The following is an 18,142-nucleotide window of genomic DNA, read 5'->3' on the forward strand; positions in this document are numbered from 1 at the left end:
ACTATGTACCCTAAGAATGTTTGCTCTTGGGGTGCTCTAGAGGTTATCAAAGAGTGTATTTTTAGAATAAAAAGTTATTTAGATTTTTATTGAATGCACTTATTAGTCAATGGGTCCCCCTGACTCAGAGAGGCAATGATTAATATTGTTTGTGAAGTTTAATTTATCTAGCTTATTTCGAATTCAATGTCAAAATTTGCATTCAGAATTTTTTGCAGCCAATGGTACACTCTGTGTATAAATTAGATAATATGCATAATTGCTGAAATATTCGAATTATTATAACTTTTTTCCATTTACCTTGTGTTGTTATTTTGGACAGCGTGTTGTTCTCTATATGTGCCATAAATTTGGCTATTACGAATGTTCCATGAAGATTACTAACATATATAACGTAAACAAAGAATGTTTCCTACTAGACTATTATAAAGCGTTAATCGTAAATAAATCTTCGCTGTAAACAACGAAATGTCCTGAAAAAAATTCATCTTGGATTACGACGAAGTAAATAACTACAAAAAGTTGCCATTGGATGTAATTACAATAACTTTGAATTCCATGTTACAACAGGGGTTTTAGAAAAGGTTTTTTTAAATTGATATACGGCACGTTCGTAGTTCATATGAAACCAAGAACAATAAGCATTTGCAATCACAGCGACAGCTTTTTCAAAGGAAGTATGCATGTTTTTTTCATATTTCTACCGGACCATTCTATACAATTCAAGATAGCCACATACGTGTGCATAGTAATATAAAAAAACCATCACAATAGAAGCAATTTAAGTCACATAGATATTGTCGGAGGTTCCAAATTAATGGTCTTGCGTCTTTCAAAAGATATTATAATTGCATACATGTATATTAAGCTTTTAAGTCGATATAAAAAAGTCTAAGATATCTCTTTAAAAATTTCCACAAGCTGTTCTGTAAAAAACGATGTGATTTAAAATGTGATGGTTTTTTAAAAGATTGATATAGACTGGTTATACAGAGATTTATGAAAATTTACTGTTAATCAGTTATGAGGAGAGCCAACTCAAGATTAGATTAACCAAACAAAAAATATTGATGTTCATGTCCCAAGCGTGGTCAAATAGTGGAGAGGGCATGCTGTCAATTCCTATCGTGTGGCTTTGTGCATTTTGTGCATGACCTGCGGTTCCTCTCTGTTACTATGTGTATCTATTACAAAAATCAACAACCGATGAAATCGGTAATCTGGGAAAGGCTATAATAGTACATGTATGTGTACCAGACCAGAAAACTAACTATTCAACAATAAGTTTTGGCAAACAGATGGGCAGATGGCAAACTACTGATCTCCAATATGAAAAAAAGTTACGAGTATGTAAAACACAAAAAACAAAGTAGAATTGTATATCGGTGAGAATGGGAGGTGTAGTCGGTCACACCAGTCTGTGAGGCCCACAAAACTTTAATCAATCCATTTTTTTTTTAAAATGTGGTTTCTTTGTTTCTTTAATTGCGTTATTTCAAAACATAAACATTGGTTAGAAATAGTTGATGATTATTGGAATATGGTAAATGTTCAATGCTTGTTAGATATGTTATATGTTACCTATTAATTGCTGTTTGTGACAAAAATACGTAATAACCACTTCTCATGAATATTACGATTATTATGATCAGAAATCAATTTCAATTTGATAAGATTTACGCAGTGAACACTGCTCAATAAATTTAAGTTATTTAATGAAGGAAGATCCAATAAATAAACTACACCCTATTAAAGACAAAAGTCGGATCTGCATGAAAAACAATTCAAAGAAAAGCATGATTTATAGAACAAAAAAATCATTATTTTTTTTTTTTTGGTAATTAGAACATGAACACATCTGCTTTGAAAGCGGTAATGATACGTATCAACGAAATGTGTATTGATGGAGGAATTTGTTATTTTCAGCGCCAATCATTTTACAATCTAATTATTGTGCTCAAAAGCATTTACTTTAGAAGGAAAACACGATGAAGGGAATATTAATAACATTCTTTGAACAAATTAATTATGAAGCGGTCAACTTGCACATCGGCTCATTATTTTTGCTACATTACCTTAATATTCAAAGGTACTATTTTATTTAAAGCAAACATAATATAACTATTTTAAAGATAACATTCATAGGAAGTTTGTGTACATACATTTTTTTAATATATGTTATGCATGTTAGATTTTGGATTAATTATACAATATCCATTTTTATATATCAATAGCTAAATTTGTTTGACTTCACAATTATATGCGATAAAATGAATGTGTAAATATGAACTGGTATGATCTCACTACAATGCACTGCACTATGGAATTCGGTTTTCATTTAAAGTCAAAAGAGTGCACTTTTCGTCCTCACTTCGTTATCGAGGACTTCTGGTCTTTGAACTATACATACGTCACCTACAATAATTGGGCTTAAAATTGCAATAATTTTTTTTAAAAATGTTAAAGTGTTTAAAATATTAATAAAGGATTATCAATCATATTTATGTATTTTTTATTCCCGTTACGCATTGCAAATTCATCATTATTTAAGATAATTGGATTAACTTATTGCATTTGTGGCCAATTTAAAAAGCTTTTCTCTGTGCTAGTGGTTGTTTCTGAAGGCTAAGATATTTATGTCCCCTAATGACTATAAAATAGGTCTAATCGCATAGCTTGTGTAGAAATTAAAGTCACAATATATTAGAATTAGTATACTTAAAGTCTGAAGTTTAATATTTTGTTGACATTTTTTGTTGTCTTTCAAAGCAAATTTTTAGACCTAAGAAAATCTGGCAGATGATTATAATGATACGACGACTACGATATAATCTCGTTATAGGTATTGTAGTATATTAATCTAGTTATAATTAATTGTGTCAAAGCATTAACTTTATTTCTCTGCCAGTAGAGTTTGACTTTTTTTCTCACTGAAACTTGACATTGTGACAAGACAATCCATCATGGAGTCACTTCATTTGGGCTAGTTCCGTTACGTGTGGTTTTTTTGTCAGCGATAAAACGCTGTGCATTGAATACCTTTACTATCAACACACACGAACAACCACACACTAATTATCTCATAATATGAGTTTTATTTCTATTTAGGTCTTTATTAAATTGATCATGATACAAACTCGTAAAACAAATTTTTCCTTGTACTAAAATAAAAAAAAATGTATATTTTTCGTGACGACATCATGTTAGCGTTACGACTATAATACAATAAAATAATGAGAACATTGTATTTTCCATATTTTCTGTCATAAATAGATATAATATATCAGAGTTTTAGTTATTTTAGAATGTTATGACATTCTAAATAACGGTTTTCTTGTGTCTAAACATATATGATTCTTTACATTTAGTTTAAACATTATTTTATTTCAAAATGAAATAGGATCGGACAGCAGGCATGGTCTATTTTTTTCCTTTCCCTATTCTTTACAGGTAGAATAGGAGAATTCAAACATATGGGGTTTTTCTACATAAAATGAAAAAAAATTGAAAGAAAGAAAAGAAAACAGGATCTTTAACTGCATTGTGCAAATCATAGAGCAAACAATTCTTGTCACACGCTATGTTGTTTTATATAAAGTACTATACAATATTTCATATCATATTTGGATTTGCTCTATAACTGCAAAGTCAGGAAACATATGCCTTAGTTCATACTAGTAATCGTTAAATGTACACCAATTCTTATCCCGCAAACATTAAAGAACTTAAAGAAAAACACTGTTATCAAAGATACCACACATTCATTCCTCGCATTTATACATTGAAACAAAGGAAATGATCTTTTATGGACTTTATTTTTCCTATTACACAGACGATTGTAAATTGTTATACATGATAAGAACTTCGTAAATTGTAAAAACTTATGTTCAAACCATCTATATATTTTGTTCAAACCAGGATTTTATACAGTTATTAGTACTTTTGCTTAGACGAAATGTAATTTTAAAAAATGAAAAGTTAAAGAAGATGGGGGAATAAGATGGCGCAAATGCCCATTCGGTTTAGTAGTGAAATACAATTTTGAATTTATTTTTTCCCAATTAAATCTATTCAAATATATTATAATACAAGTTTGCAAAATCACAATTTCTAACTATAATCAGTATTTAATATATTTAACAAAAGATAAGAAAAAAACATATTGCCAGAATATTTTGCGGTATCGAACCCATAACATAAAAACCCTAGACATATAATGTTAGCCTATGTCAGGTACTCTTTTTTTAGGTTATGTCAGCTACTCTAACCACTGAGCCATTTCAGACACAACAAAGTATGCTGTTTAAATATTATGTGTGACTTTTTTGACCATGAATTTACGGACTTGTATTATTTTTTCAAAACGTTCAATTGCTGGGATACAAAATGATATTTTAAATGTATTGTGGGTCATCTCTCCACGTTTTTGTTGATAGAAATCGGTTTGTTTTCCAATAGACCTTATTTAGACTATGAGAAAAATATGGAGCACAGACCCACTCAATAAAAGAAAATGCTCTGAAGTTCTAAAACATGACGGTATTTGAAGGTTTTGATTGGTATACGCCTGTTTGAGTCAACATATTCCAAGTATTGAAATTGTTTATAGGTTAGAAATCAATGATATGTAAAATGTATATTGTTTTAAATGATTTTTTAAAAAATATCAGATTTATTGATATTTTAATTTTTCAGTAGCTTGTCAGACCGTGTATGGGCATTTTACACGCTTTATCCATACATTTTCTTTGTGTTAAACTGTTAAAAGAGCACTAAAGAATAAAAATACACAATTTTCAACTTGAAATTCTAATTAAACTTAGAATTCTAATTGCCATCATGATAATTAACCATCAAATTACATTTGAATCACACAGAAACCAAATTAATGGTACAAAGGAGGAGTTCTCGGATTTTAAAAAGTTCTTGACCATTGTTGAGAATCGTGTTTTTTAGGGTAAATTTTAGGATTCTCATAATATTTTCATGTCATGTATAAATAGATTCCAAGGTAAACAAAAATGCAAAAAAGGCAGAAAACCTGAAAATCCAGTTAAACAACATTTACAGTACACGATCAGACTTTAAGATCGGAAGGAAAAATAAAATATAAAAGATTGCATGTTAATTTACAAGTTGCACCGACCTGACACTGCAACACAACAACCTAATTGAGACAATCACTAACACAATAGAAATATACATAACACGTGTACATGTAATTAACTAAATATGACTTATCAGCAGTTACATGTATCTTGAAATGAAGGTCAAGTTATTTTTTGGAAAAGTATTCGGTGGAATCTTTGTTTGATCTCATTGACTTGAATAGATAAAATAAAATAAAATAACAAATTTTATTTGTCATGAAAAAACATATTTTGAAAATCTTGGATATTCTTAAGACTAAAACAAAATAGAAACTATTTCGCCTTTTTTTTTCATTTATCATTTTTATTCCCTAACCCATAAATCATTTTGCTTTAAAAAACCAATATATGACAAGTTAGGTTTTTTTCAAATTTGACCTGAACAAACACGTATAAAATACATGAACCGAAGTTTAAGTACAATGTAAATTCCTTAAGATAAAATCATGCACTTTAAACTGTTGTCCTTCCTTGATATATTATATTGTTTTGTTTTTTCGGGAATCGGTTCAAACCATTTGTATGTACTAAATGTATTGTCTGTTGATTTTAAACTTCTATTTAATAGCATTTTGTGGATTAAAAGCATATATAAGGTCAGCAGACCAATTGGAAATTGTCTTCAATGTGGCCCACTCATGTTTATCATGTTAGTAAACTATAGCTGTACATTTTAAAAGGTCTTATATATATGTTCCCCTCTTTCTGAGTCACCCATTGAAATTCCTTAAAACGCATTTATTCTGTCTTATTTAAACATATAAAATACTTTATCATCACAAAACAAATTATAATGTGAATTTCCCATGCATCATCTTAGAACACTTTACTGAAAAATATTAGTTATAGTCAATGCGTAAATTTTCGTATTATCTACAATTTATATGACAATTTATTCAAAGCCAATTTGGACTGGTCATGTTATTGTCGCCCAATGGACGGCACCTGTTAATGTCCAAACCACGTAGAAAAGGCCAAGGACACCAATACTTATATTTTATCAATAGGATAATTCACTTCCCTATTTCCTATGTATAAATAATAGCATTTGAATAATTTGCATCATATATGACGGTTTTGTACATACGTACATTCTAAAGTGTAATGTAAATTTCAGCTGCGGTTCCATGTTATTTGCAAAGCGATTGTCAGAAAAGGTTCGGTTTTCTTTTATTCATCGTTTATTAGCATTAAATGATATGTAGGTTGCGTTTGTTGTGTGTCTTTTTATAATACTTTTGCATTAATTATCTTTCTATTACCATCCTCTTATAAAATTAAATTAGACGTCTACAAACAGAAATTGAATGGCTGCGTAGAAAGTTTAATGCAAGTTTAAGTATTATACTTTGACAAAAAAAACCACTTGAATGTATCCAAATCAAGAAAAATATCAATAAAAAGAATAAGATTTTCATTGGAGATGGTATATTGAAAACTGGCAACAGAATAAAATTCTAATAATAGACAAGGGAAGAACGACACGTAAACACGTACTAAAATGTTTTCGAAGAAGTGTGAAAGCAAATTCACCAAGTGCCCTACGAAAGGTCTTGTACATAATCCATCAATACAGTGTCAATTACATTTATTTGACAGGACAATTTAGATTGATGCGCATATTGAGGTATGCAATGAATCTATGTAATCACGACTGAAGTTTTATAATAGTGTTATTACAGGCTGTATTATTTATAAAGCAATATGAGTTCTTTTAAATTTTATTTTGCTGAAAAACCCCCCTGCTAGTATTGGAAATTTGGATGTAACTTAAACTTTCATGATAAATATGATTTTAAAAAATCATGAATTTTTGTCAGATGAAAGCTTTCTCTATTAAGGAATATATAGCAGATCAATATTTGTACAGGACGAGAATAATTCGGGTTTGCTCCAATTAAGGCTTCTTAATGGCTTTTCCCACAGAAATTAAGTAACAGAAATTTTTAATAATGACATCTTCTGTCATTTTAGTAGTAAATACCATTTTCTTGAAAAACAAATCAACAATTGCAACTAACATTGTTTTAAATGAACTGTAATATTGCTGCAGTAAACATGAACAGTGATAGACTCCCTGATGGATACCCTTTTAATGTGTTATCAAAACGATAAGCAGGAATAGTGTTCACCTTACATGTACATGTACCTATGGCTATTATAGAACTGTTTCAGTTGGCGAAATGATGTAGTTTAATATTTTTCTTTCTTTTCCGCTCAATGAAAACAGACAACTGATCTTTTTATTGAATAGATAACCAAGTGAACATTTACTGACACCATAAAAGCCCCGTTCATCAATTAAATTTATTCATATCTGTCATTGTCATAATTCTTATCATGACAACATGAAATCAACTAATTCAATTTTATCAAGTCAGTATTACGTGTAGTTTGTAATGCAGACTGTGTATTACCACAGGAACCTGAATTTCCATCAATCAGTCGCTCAGTAAGCTAAATATAAAACAAATTACCTCCTCTACATGTATATGCACTTTTTATATAAAAGAGGTAGAATTTTTATTTGGCTTATTGAGCGACTACGTGATGTTATTGAACACGACAATTGTAGGCAACGTGTCAATGTTAGATAATTGAAAAATAAGACAATTTGACTCGTACATCAAAGGCAAAGTCGCGGGAAAAATGTATTTTAAATAGTGTCTAATGTCGCTTTTAAAACAGAATATTGTTGTTGATTGTATGTGGGGTGTTTTGTATCATGAAGCATTTCAAGACTCTTTATATTAGAGGTCTTACCAAAAGGTGATATCAAGGTACTGTACATGTACATCAATGTTCATGACGATAACTCTACAAAAAATAATGTTAGAAATTTAGTTTCTGGATTACATTTATGAATGATGAACTATAGTCTGAAAAAGAAATGTGTACTCAAAGTTTACCACATTTACCTTTTCTGTACCTAAAACAGGGATTTATATATTGTCATACTAGCCAGCACTGAAAAAGTAGATTGGAAGACCAACATACAAAGTGTCACTTTGTTATCACGGATATTTATTAAGGTATCATAAATACAATTTACAATACTTTGATTTAAATAAGAAAATGATATAACAGTCTGTTGATTTGTGAAGACAAAAGTCAGCAATTTGAATGCAAATTGATATTGTCATTTTAGAAAGATTGCTCTCTGTGTACCAGTTATTGTTTTTTCTTTAGTGTTGATCATAAACTATAAAAGCTGTGTTTAACATTAAATCAAGATGATTTTTTTAAAGAAACGATAGAGTTTCAAAAGTTCACATAAATAAATGGACTATCTATTATCTATTGAAATATAATTAGAAGATGAAGACTTTAACTATCGATAAGTAGAGATATAAACGAGTTTAAAAGCTATTAATGTCCATAGATTGTAGACCAACAAGGTTATTGAACTCTTTTTACTCTTATTAAGTTGTTTGACCGAAACCATGTAAATTCTCTTGTAATGTATAAATGGTTTATTATTTCAAATGTCAGCTTTGTTGTGTAATACATAGATTTATGAAATCTCTTAAATTCTGTATAATTATCAAACTAATATTCATTGAAAAAACTTAAAGTACTTCAAGAATCACTTAGAAAATATCATAAATTCTCTTAACATTAATCGGCTGCAATATGTATGTAGATTAATATCACGTTTCAAAACATGTGCATGTTCACCTCACAACATCAGATAACATTTGATTTTATAACCGTTTCCTGTGTGTATTTTAGAGCAAATGGGAATTTTTATGAACATTTCCGTTAATTTCTATGTTTTTTTTTAATAAAACAATGAACATTTTCCCCATAATTTACTCAGCCAAAACCGATGATAACAATTTAAATACCTAAAAAGTACAATAATTACATTCTTCGCAATTGCTCCCATAACTCGTTCAGGAAAAAGTTCGGGTCCTTTATGAAAGATAATGGCATGGAAAGTCTTCCGCTTAAAGTACTTTACAGTATCCCGTTTTCCTCTGTTTTTGAACCTTAATGAGTAAAATCAAGGAGCTGCCCATTGGGATCAAAAAGTGAAACATTCTCAATGATTATAAAAGAAATAAGAAAAGTACAGATATGTAACAAGTTATTGGTTTTTAATTATGTTAAAAATTAATATTTACAAAATCTATATGATTAATTAAATTGACATTTTATCTAGAAAATATATATGATTAATTAAAATATAATAAAATAAGCTAGTATTCGTTACTTTTTACCAATAATATGAAACATAAACGGTTGTTAGTTTTGTTAATAAGAAATGCTCTTATTACATATATAGGTGTTAATATTCTGTATTTGACATTCAGCTGGGGTTTTTACAGGGGACAGAAGCACGTACCAAGAAAAAGATGGTGACCTATAATAACTGTTTTGTAAGCTTTTAAAAAAACCATATAAAGAAGACAATGTCAAAAGTTACCAACAACGGTCATCTATCGAAAATTCTTTTAAAAATTGATGGTTTTTTTTTTAAAAATCAACGACATTCAAAATATTGCAAGCAAACATTTGAAACAATACAGTACTGCAAATGAGTAAAATATAAGGTTTTGCTTTAAAAAAAATACACCATGAATTCGAATATACCTAAAAACACGATAATGGACACAATAAATATTTATTCGATGGACACCTCCTTTACTGAATGAGGATATAAATATAAACGCCGTGCCGTCTGCAAAACGTTGATTAACCTATTCGAAATGGGTAAAATTCGTCTATTATCAGGAATAGTAACATGGAAAATACATCATCTTTGGCTGCAAAGAATTCAATGATAATGTATTGTCGACTACTAAAAATTGAAGAGTGTAGTTTTTTGAAATAAGATGTTGAGACAAACACTTCTGCACTGATTCCTTCTTTGGTGAGACAACAGGAAGTTATATTTATTGTGCTATGCTATCTAATTTAGAATAAATGACATTCATGTGTTAGAAATACACGTAGTACTCAAATAAACGTTGCACTTATAATTACATTACATGTTTTGTGCTTAGCTTGTATCTTATTAAGAAGACTTATAAAATGTCTTATACAATGTCTGCTGCTTAATCCTTCTATGTTTATATACATCATAAAGTGTGTTTAAATCAAGAGACAATTGTAATGTTTATTTGTAAGATGCATACATTGTTAAAACGCTGTAAATACAAAATATTATAGAAACTTCAACAGCACAACAGAAAAAACAGAACGGACATCAACAAAGTAGACTGGTATATTTTCTCGGGCATGGAAATGCCCACTCCATCGTCGACATAAGCAGCCATGCAGTATTCTCTGTACAGAAGGGTTGTTCATTCCCATCATCATCATCATCATCATCATCATCATCATCTTCCACTCTGTTTGTTCTAAAATTATTTCCAACTATGCATTTACATTGTAAGTAGATGACAAAACAATCTAAAGCATCTACTTGATCTGCATTTCATCTGGTTATGAAGAATAAGTTCAAAGAAAAGTATTCGTGACGAATGTATACAATTTAAAATAGGATTTTATTTCGCTAAGTAAGACATATTATAATTCTTTAATGTTTCAAATAACGACAAAAAAACCCCTTTTATTCCAGAAACAGCATATGTATTGCATATCGTGGATATTAAAGCTTGGGTACTTATATGATTATGTTAAGATGTCTTAAACGTGTTAATTAATTATGGTACACTGGTATCCAAGGGCATGTTTCGAGAAATACAATCCAGTTTTATTGGTAATGATGTGAAAGTCTTTTAATGCTTTCAAATGGATTATGGAATTTTAATTCTTGAAAAAACATGTTTTATCATTTGTACATAAACATCACCATAAGTCTGTTTTAACACGCACTGTCAAACTCGCTCACACGGAGGGCCACATGACTTCAATGTAAGCGAATGAAATGGCTTGACATCCATTGAAATTGTCACATTAAATGATCTAAAGTACGATGGCATGCTCTTCTGGAATTTTTTAGCTTAATAAGTATACATGCAGAGTAATTATACACTTAAAGGAAAAGAAACAAATCTCAATTTATCTCTCTCTCTGACCTTCGTCGATTCTTTCTAATTTTTAACATTTTAGATTCTGGTATTTTCATTCAACAAATGTATTCAGTCATATACAAATTTTATAAGCCCTATTTGCTGTTGTTGGACAGAACATGTATATTGAAAAATGCCATGTTTCAGAATTTCATTGGTGTTTTAAAATATGTTCAAATCTAGAAAATAAAATCAAGAACAAAGTAAAAAAATATGAAAAATCAAATTAAAACTTAGTCTATTCATTTCATTCAATAAAAGCAGTAGATAATAGTTTGATATTAAATCTTGCACTGAAAAATATGTCTTTATCAGCCTTATACCGCATTTTAAATAAATTAGAGCAGATATGTCGTAGCATGTCCCTTTGTTCAAAGTTCAATCAGAATAAAGCTATTTAGTAAAGAAATGACACTTTTAGAGCGACGTCATTTGAATCTAAGCATGTTAATAAGCTATATCCATTTGTCGTCAATGTCTAAAAATCATAAAACCAATGTTTCTCATTTGTCTTAAGATATGAGAGGGAAAATTGAATGATTATTTTAAACATTCAAGCCGCCATAAGCTATATCAATCGAATTTCATTACACTTTCTATTTATGTCACAACTGGTGCCGAGTTCTTAAAGAACCATTACTAGTATATGCCAGTAAGCAATATTATAAAAATTGTTCATTTTCAAAGTTTAAAAAAAAAATCAAATAATTCTTTGATAAACAGTAGATTAATATGCAAAGACATATTTCTTGGGTTAATTTTTTCACACAAAAGGAAACACATGATGTATCAATTATTCAGAAGTGCCTCCACTTTTTATAGAATATGCATATCTAGATAAGAGTTAAGTACATATTTATTTGCAATATGTTGATTTAAAAAGGATTGATGTACATGCATAACAACGTACATGTATCACTACTAATTGCATTCACAGTGTGACTGCAGTTTCTCACTGTTTCGTGAATGAATCATTTTATTTTCAATCGTTCACAATTTATTGTCCTTTTGTTTATTTCTTTCGATTTGCTCTGCGCTTTGTTAACTTTCCTTTTATCCATCACAGAAAAAAATAGCACAGGCCATGACCCCCATATTTTACAAAGATCTTAATTTCTTTTCTGGAGACGGTGTTAGGCATGTTATGTCTACATTTTTTTTTTTATAATTAATAGTATAACACTCTAAATCCGGTAATGTTTTAAAAGAAAACGGCTGGTAAAATACTTTTTTTTAGCCATGCTCTGCATGTTCATAAATTTTGTTGAAACGTTGATGGTATATGTAGAAAAAATATGTAGAAGAATGTAGAAGAATGCTACTATATATACAGTTGAACTACTGTATCTCGAACATTGATATCTCGAATACAATGGATGAGTCGAAATGATTTGTAAGTCCCAACCCCTTATTTTTACAGTATTTTATCCTCAATATCTCGAAACTCAAATATTTCAAAGTGTTTTAACAGTCCAATCTAGTTCGTGATAATGAAGTTTGACTGTATATTGATAAGTCCTACTTGAAACATATATACTTAAGTATCACTAACATAATTACACCTTAGACAACCAAGTGACTTTTATTAAAGCTTGTTATTAAAGCTTGTTTTGTGTAAAAAGATGGCATCATCAATAATGTTACCGAATTTAGTAAAAATATTGATCAGAGAGGAAACGCTATATACGTTGATAAGAATGGTACATCCTTCCCTTGTATACCTTGTTTAATATTGCTCATGTATTTTCTGTATGATGTATGCAATATAAGAAAACAAAGAATAAAATTGAAGATTAATAGAATTTTTAAGAATAAAAATTGGCATCACAACATTCACGAGCTTTGACCAATTTAAACAGAAAGAGGAAATGAGGAATAAATAATGAGACAATGGGCTATATTGTTTTTTTACATACAGGTATATATTATCGAGTTCTTAAAGCTCTTTATGTAATAAAGTGAATTTTGCGTGAACCCCCTCAATTATCCAACGAACGATGATAATTATTGAAGACAATTCAAAACATGTAGGTAAGTGACGGCTCAGTACGAAAGCATCGATCATCGTCTTTGATCACAGCAATTTCTTTTTTCTTTTATTCAGTGTTTGTTTATGCATATTATTGTGATTTTGTTTTTCGATCCAGTGAAAGAGTATTTTATTTAAGGCACCTGCAAACGTACGAAAACAATTAAAACATGGGGGAACGGTATTTGAGAGTGTTTATATCTTTTACGAATAAATTCTTTCTGTAAGCTTTCAGGCGAGAGAAAGATATATTATAACATGGAAATTTTACGAACATAATACTAATTATACATTCCATAACCAAATATTATTTGTAATAATTTGTTTTGGGGCTAGACAAAGATATTTATGTTAGCGGATACTAGTAAATTGAATCTGTAATTCGTGACCGCCTCCAGCTTTGAAATCAACATCATTAAATTAATTATTCTATTGGTTACTAGCTTGGAAAATGTCTTTGAAATTATTTTAAAGAATCAAGGTTTATTCCATAACCATTAATCAGTTTCTCTTTTTCTCCGCCCTAATGAGTCGCGAGATATAAGTATTTAGCAGCTGGTCCAAGGGTTAACGACTCGACACATTTGTTTCACGGGCTATCGAGAACACACGGGCATTTCGGGATTAATATTGAGTGCTGTTTTGTTTTTTACTTCATATCTTCTACAATTTTAACTTTTAGTTATGCTTTGATATCATGCTCCGTCGCTCATAGAGGAAAACAACAATCTTTGACACAGAGGTAAGTTTTCATTTTTACATTATCACCCCCCCCCCTCCCCCCTCAACCGTCGTGTTTCATAAAAAATAAAATTTCAAAGACCAATGATGAACATTTCTGGAAAAGTTATATTCGTTCAATTCGATTGATAATAATTGTGTGTGTCCCTTATTCTGCTCGTGGGGGTTATTTTTTGACATAAAACACTAAACAAACATTTTTATTGGGATGAAACAACGGCATAGGAAAACAACAAGACATTGTGTTACGAGAGAAAGATTCAGATAATGGTGCAAAGACATGTTACCCTTTTTATGATTCTCTGCAATAAAAGTTGGACTGGATCGGCTGATACGAAGCCCCTCATCGTCTATATATGACTTGTTCTTGAAACAATGACCACCTAAAATATACCTGGAGCAGATCTGTGTACTCCCTGATCAGACAAATATAAAGATAGATTTCCTCTTCGTGTTTTCATTGACTATTACTTGTTTTTTATCTATGCGAAAAAAAATCCCAGTGGGCTTATGAAGAGTGTGGGCTCAATTTGAACGATTTAGTGCAGAAATTCAGTTGACCATATAGGTATCCGTGAAATCATCATAATCTCAGGCTTAAAAGGCAAGAATTTATTATTTTACTGTGCAATAAAAAATATAGTGCAGCTTGTCAATCATAACGGATACCGAACAAGTAAATTTGTTGTCTTTAAGAACACATTAATGACAATATATTCCCCGAATATTTCTCGGTTGGTGGGCGTAAACAGTCAACAGTACAAACATATACACCAAAGCTTGTCTCAATACTTAACGACCAAAAAACAGAGATCTATCGCCTTTGAAAAGTTTTGTTCTGGTCGATAGAAAAAATAACACGGTCATGGAGCAAATCCTATTCTCTAAAGAAGGAAGGATAAACAAATTCATTCACTAGTATGTTTTTACTCTTCAAAAAATAAAATCAATTCAAATGACTTCCTTTCTAGCCAAAGAAATTTTCAAAAATATGACATTGTAACTATTTCAAAAACTGACGAATGCGAAATCAGCTTTCATAATACTGATATTCTGGATTGTCCTTGTTGCTCTTTGAATTGAATGACAAGCCCTCTGGGCACTTTTTGGTGTTAAACATATAAAAAGTGTTAATAACCGTGAACACACCTGTAATTGGAAAGACACATAATAGTACTTTGCTTATGTTTATCTCCAAATACAACATATTCTAATTAAAAGCGACGATGTACAAGAATATTTGACATGTCTCGGGGAAGTGAAAACACAGAAAATGTGTTGAAATTACAATTAGCATGTGCTATTTAATTGGAGCACAAACATATCAATTTTATTATTACATAAGGACCGCTGGTTTATATAAATAGGGCTTTTGCTGATTAGTAGAATTGTGTGCTTCCGGGATACATCTGATAACTTTTAATTAATTTAAAACCACAAAATTTCTGAGCTATACATAAATATTTATTATCAGGTATTAGAATATTTGAGTGTATAAATATATTCAAAGAACATTTTTTATCAGCGTCATAATTGAGAAGTAAAATGGGACACATTTGTCTTCAATGTCAAACAATTGATGGTACCTTCTATGCTCAACGTTTTTCCAAAACGTTGTGTCCATGTTTTAATTGTTATGATTTTTACATTTGAAATCTAAACGACATATTAAAATAAATAAATAACTATAACATATATTTTAAAGAAAGCAGTATTTGGTTTGATGCTATTTTGATCTGAACAGTCTGTTTTTGTTATTCTCAGTACTTCCTATCAATAAGTAACTACCAGTGCGGTGTATATCACTCCACATAACTGACAGTATATAGGGCAGCCGATGATTGATCGATCTATCCACGTCAACAAAAGAGGGCAATTTTTGTTCAAAAATTGTTGTTGTGATATTTTTACATTTCTTTCTTTCTGTCTATCTATCTTTCTTTCTTTCTTTCCTTCCTTCCTTTTTCTTTATTTTGAAACATCATCAAACCTTTCCCCCCCCCCCCAAAAAAAAGAGATGATTTTAAAAGTCTAGATCTTTTGATAAGTCTAAATAAAAGAAAAGAAATTCTCATTGGTTTAGACTTGACTCCTGTTTTTGTTCCAGTTAGATATTCTGACTTACTTCGACAAGAAACAAATGGCTACCTGTCAAAACCAAAACAGTCAAAAAGACACTTGCACAATTTGTTCTTCCCTTTTTTTGTACAACGATTTCTGATAAGTATAACATATATTTATGTGTGACATTTCAAAGATAATCCTGCATGAATTTTATTTGTCTCTAACTATTTTACAAAAGTTTTATAAATTAAATTACCATACTTTTATACTAAAACTGCCTTTGACTTGTCGAATAAACTTTAATATATGCTTCGTGGATTAAGTTTATCATAAATAACAGTCAGGGAAATTTCATTAAAATCTTTTATTCATCACCGACCGCCATTACAATATCTTAATTGTCCAAATAGACATTTATTTTCTTTTAAACAAGAGTTTACTGTATATTAGAGCGATTCAGGTCATTTAAGATGTTCTTCTCACATAACATTCACGTTGCGAAAGGTACTGCGTTTAAAAGCATTTCAATTTTCATAGACAATACCAGACATGCTTACTTTTATTATTTTGTCTAACAATCTTTAAATGACAGAATTTATGGTAACCGTTCATAATTTAGATTAAGAAAAGTTACTACCCAAAGATATATTGACTATAACAGGGTTTTTTTCATCCAATTAACTGCAAATGCAGTGTAAGTATAAATCCTTAAGTTTGTATTGCATGTATGTAATAAAGTATTACAACAGCCTTTGCCTCTAGAAAGTTTACACCTTTCAAATGTCCATGTATCATTTCAGTGACCTATTTAGCGATTCTAAAACATTAATTCTAATTTTCATTTTTTATATAAATTCTCTGTTCCCATCCATATATCTAAAATGCCGTTTAAAACATATAATTATTGTAAACACATTCAGTGTAAATACAAGTACATAACAAATTTAAAAGTCAAACAATATAATGATTTGTCAATTATGACCTAAAATTTCTTTCCTGTATTTGGATTTCACACACACTCCGAATTGAATCTTTTTCCTCAGTCAAATGGTGAGGAAAGAATTATAGTAACATCTATAAATATAGATATTTTGCAAATACATCAAGTAATCATCATATATCATAACCATCGCATCATAACACCTCGCTACATTGTCACTCAGGGAGGACAATAGTTGGTATTTAGTGAGGCCGGCTGAATTATCGTATTCAAAATAGAACTGAATGCAAATCGAAGAATCTTGTGTCACCAAGAAAAATACGACTCGTAGACACCGTGAATGACTTAATCAATGTTCTGTTGTCATGTTTCGTTTCCACAACAACAAATATACAAAAAGAACAACAACACCAAATAAGCAAACACAACCAATCAATATATTAAAACATATGAAGTACTGATTTGAATCTTTCATAAACATTTCGAGTGCATTTGTTTAAAAGATACAGTGTATGGTATATATCAATTTCAGTTGTATTAAACTTCAACCAATTTACAAATGCTGAAACGTACGGTTTCTGCTTTCATGTCATTTTGCCAACATTAATTTGCGCTTCTCTACAAGCCAATCCTATATTCTCGGAATGCTTTACTTGCTGAATGCAATTTAATGAATTTAATTCATAAATAAATATGAGTAGATTGGACGAACGCGTCTTCATCAAAACACCAACAGGGTCCGCAGAATCAACATAACAAAACATTAGTGTCAACTCAAAACTGTAAATAACAATTAAAATTTAAACAACCATAAACAACATACAGTATTTCCCTCCAATATTCCCGTCACCGTATTGCAACGGTGTAAGATATAAGTAATCATAAGAAGTTTAAAATTAAATTCTTGATGGTTTTCCATGCTGACCACACAATTGTGCAATATCAGGGATGATAAATGATGACGTCATCAATGTCCATAAGATTCACATCATGCACATTTAACTTGCCGAAAAAATTCCATTTGCTGACTGTTTTTCATTCTCATTAACGAAATTAATAAAATCTGATTTGTGCAGTTTGCGGGCATAAAGCAAAGCTCAAGGCTGACTTCAAAGACATTTTCTTCTACCTGAGTTACATCACACAAACCACGTTTTAGCACATGCGCTGTATGTGT

The sequence above is a fragment of the Crassostrea angulata genome, chromosome 1 (genome assembly GCF_025612915.1).
Source record: "Crassostrea angulata isolate pt1a10 chromosome 1, ASM2561291v2, whole genome shotgun sequence".
NCBI classification, from domain to species: domain Eukaryota; kingdom Metazoa; phylum Mollusca; class Bivalvia; order Ostreida; family Ostreidae; genus Magallana; species Magallana angulata.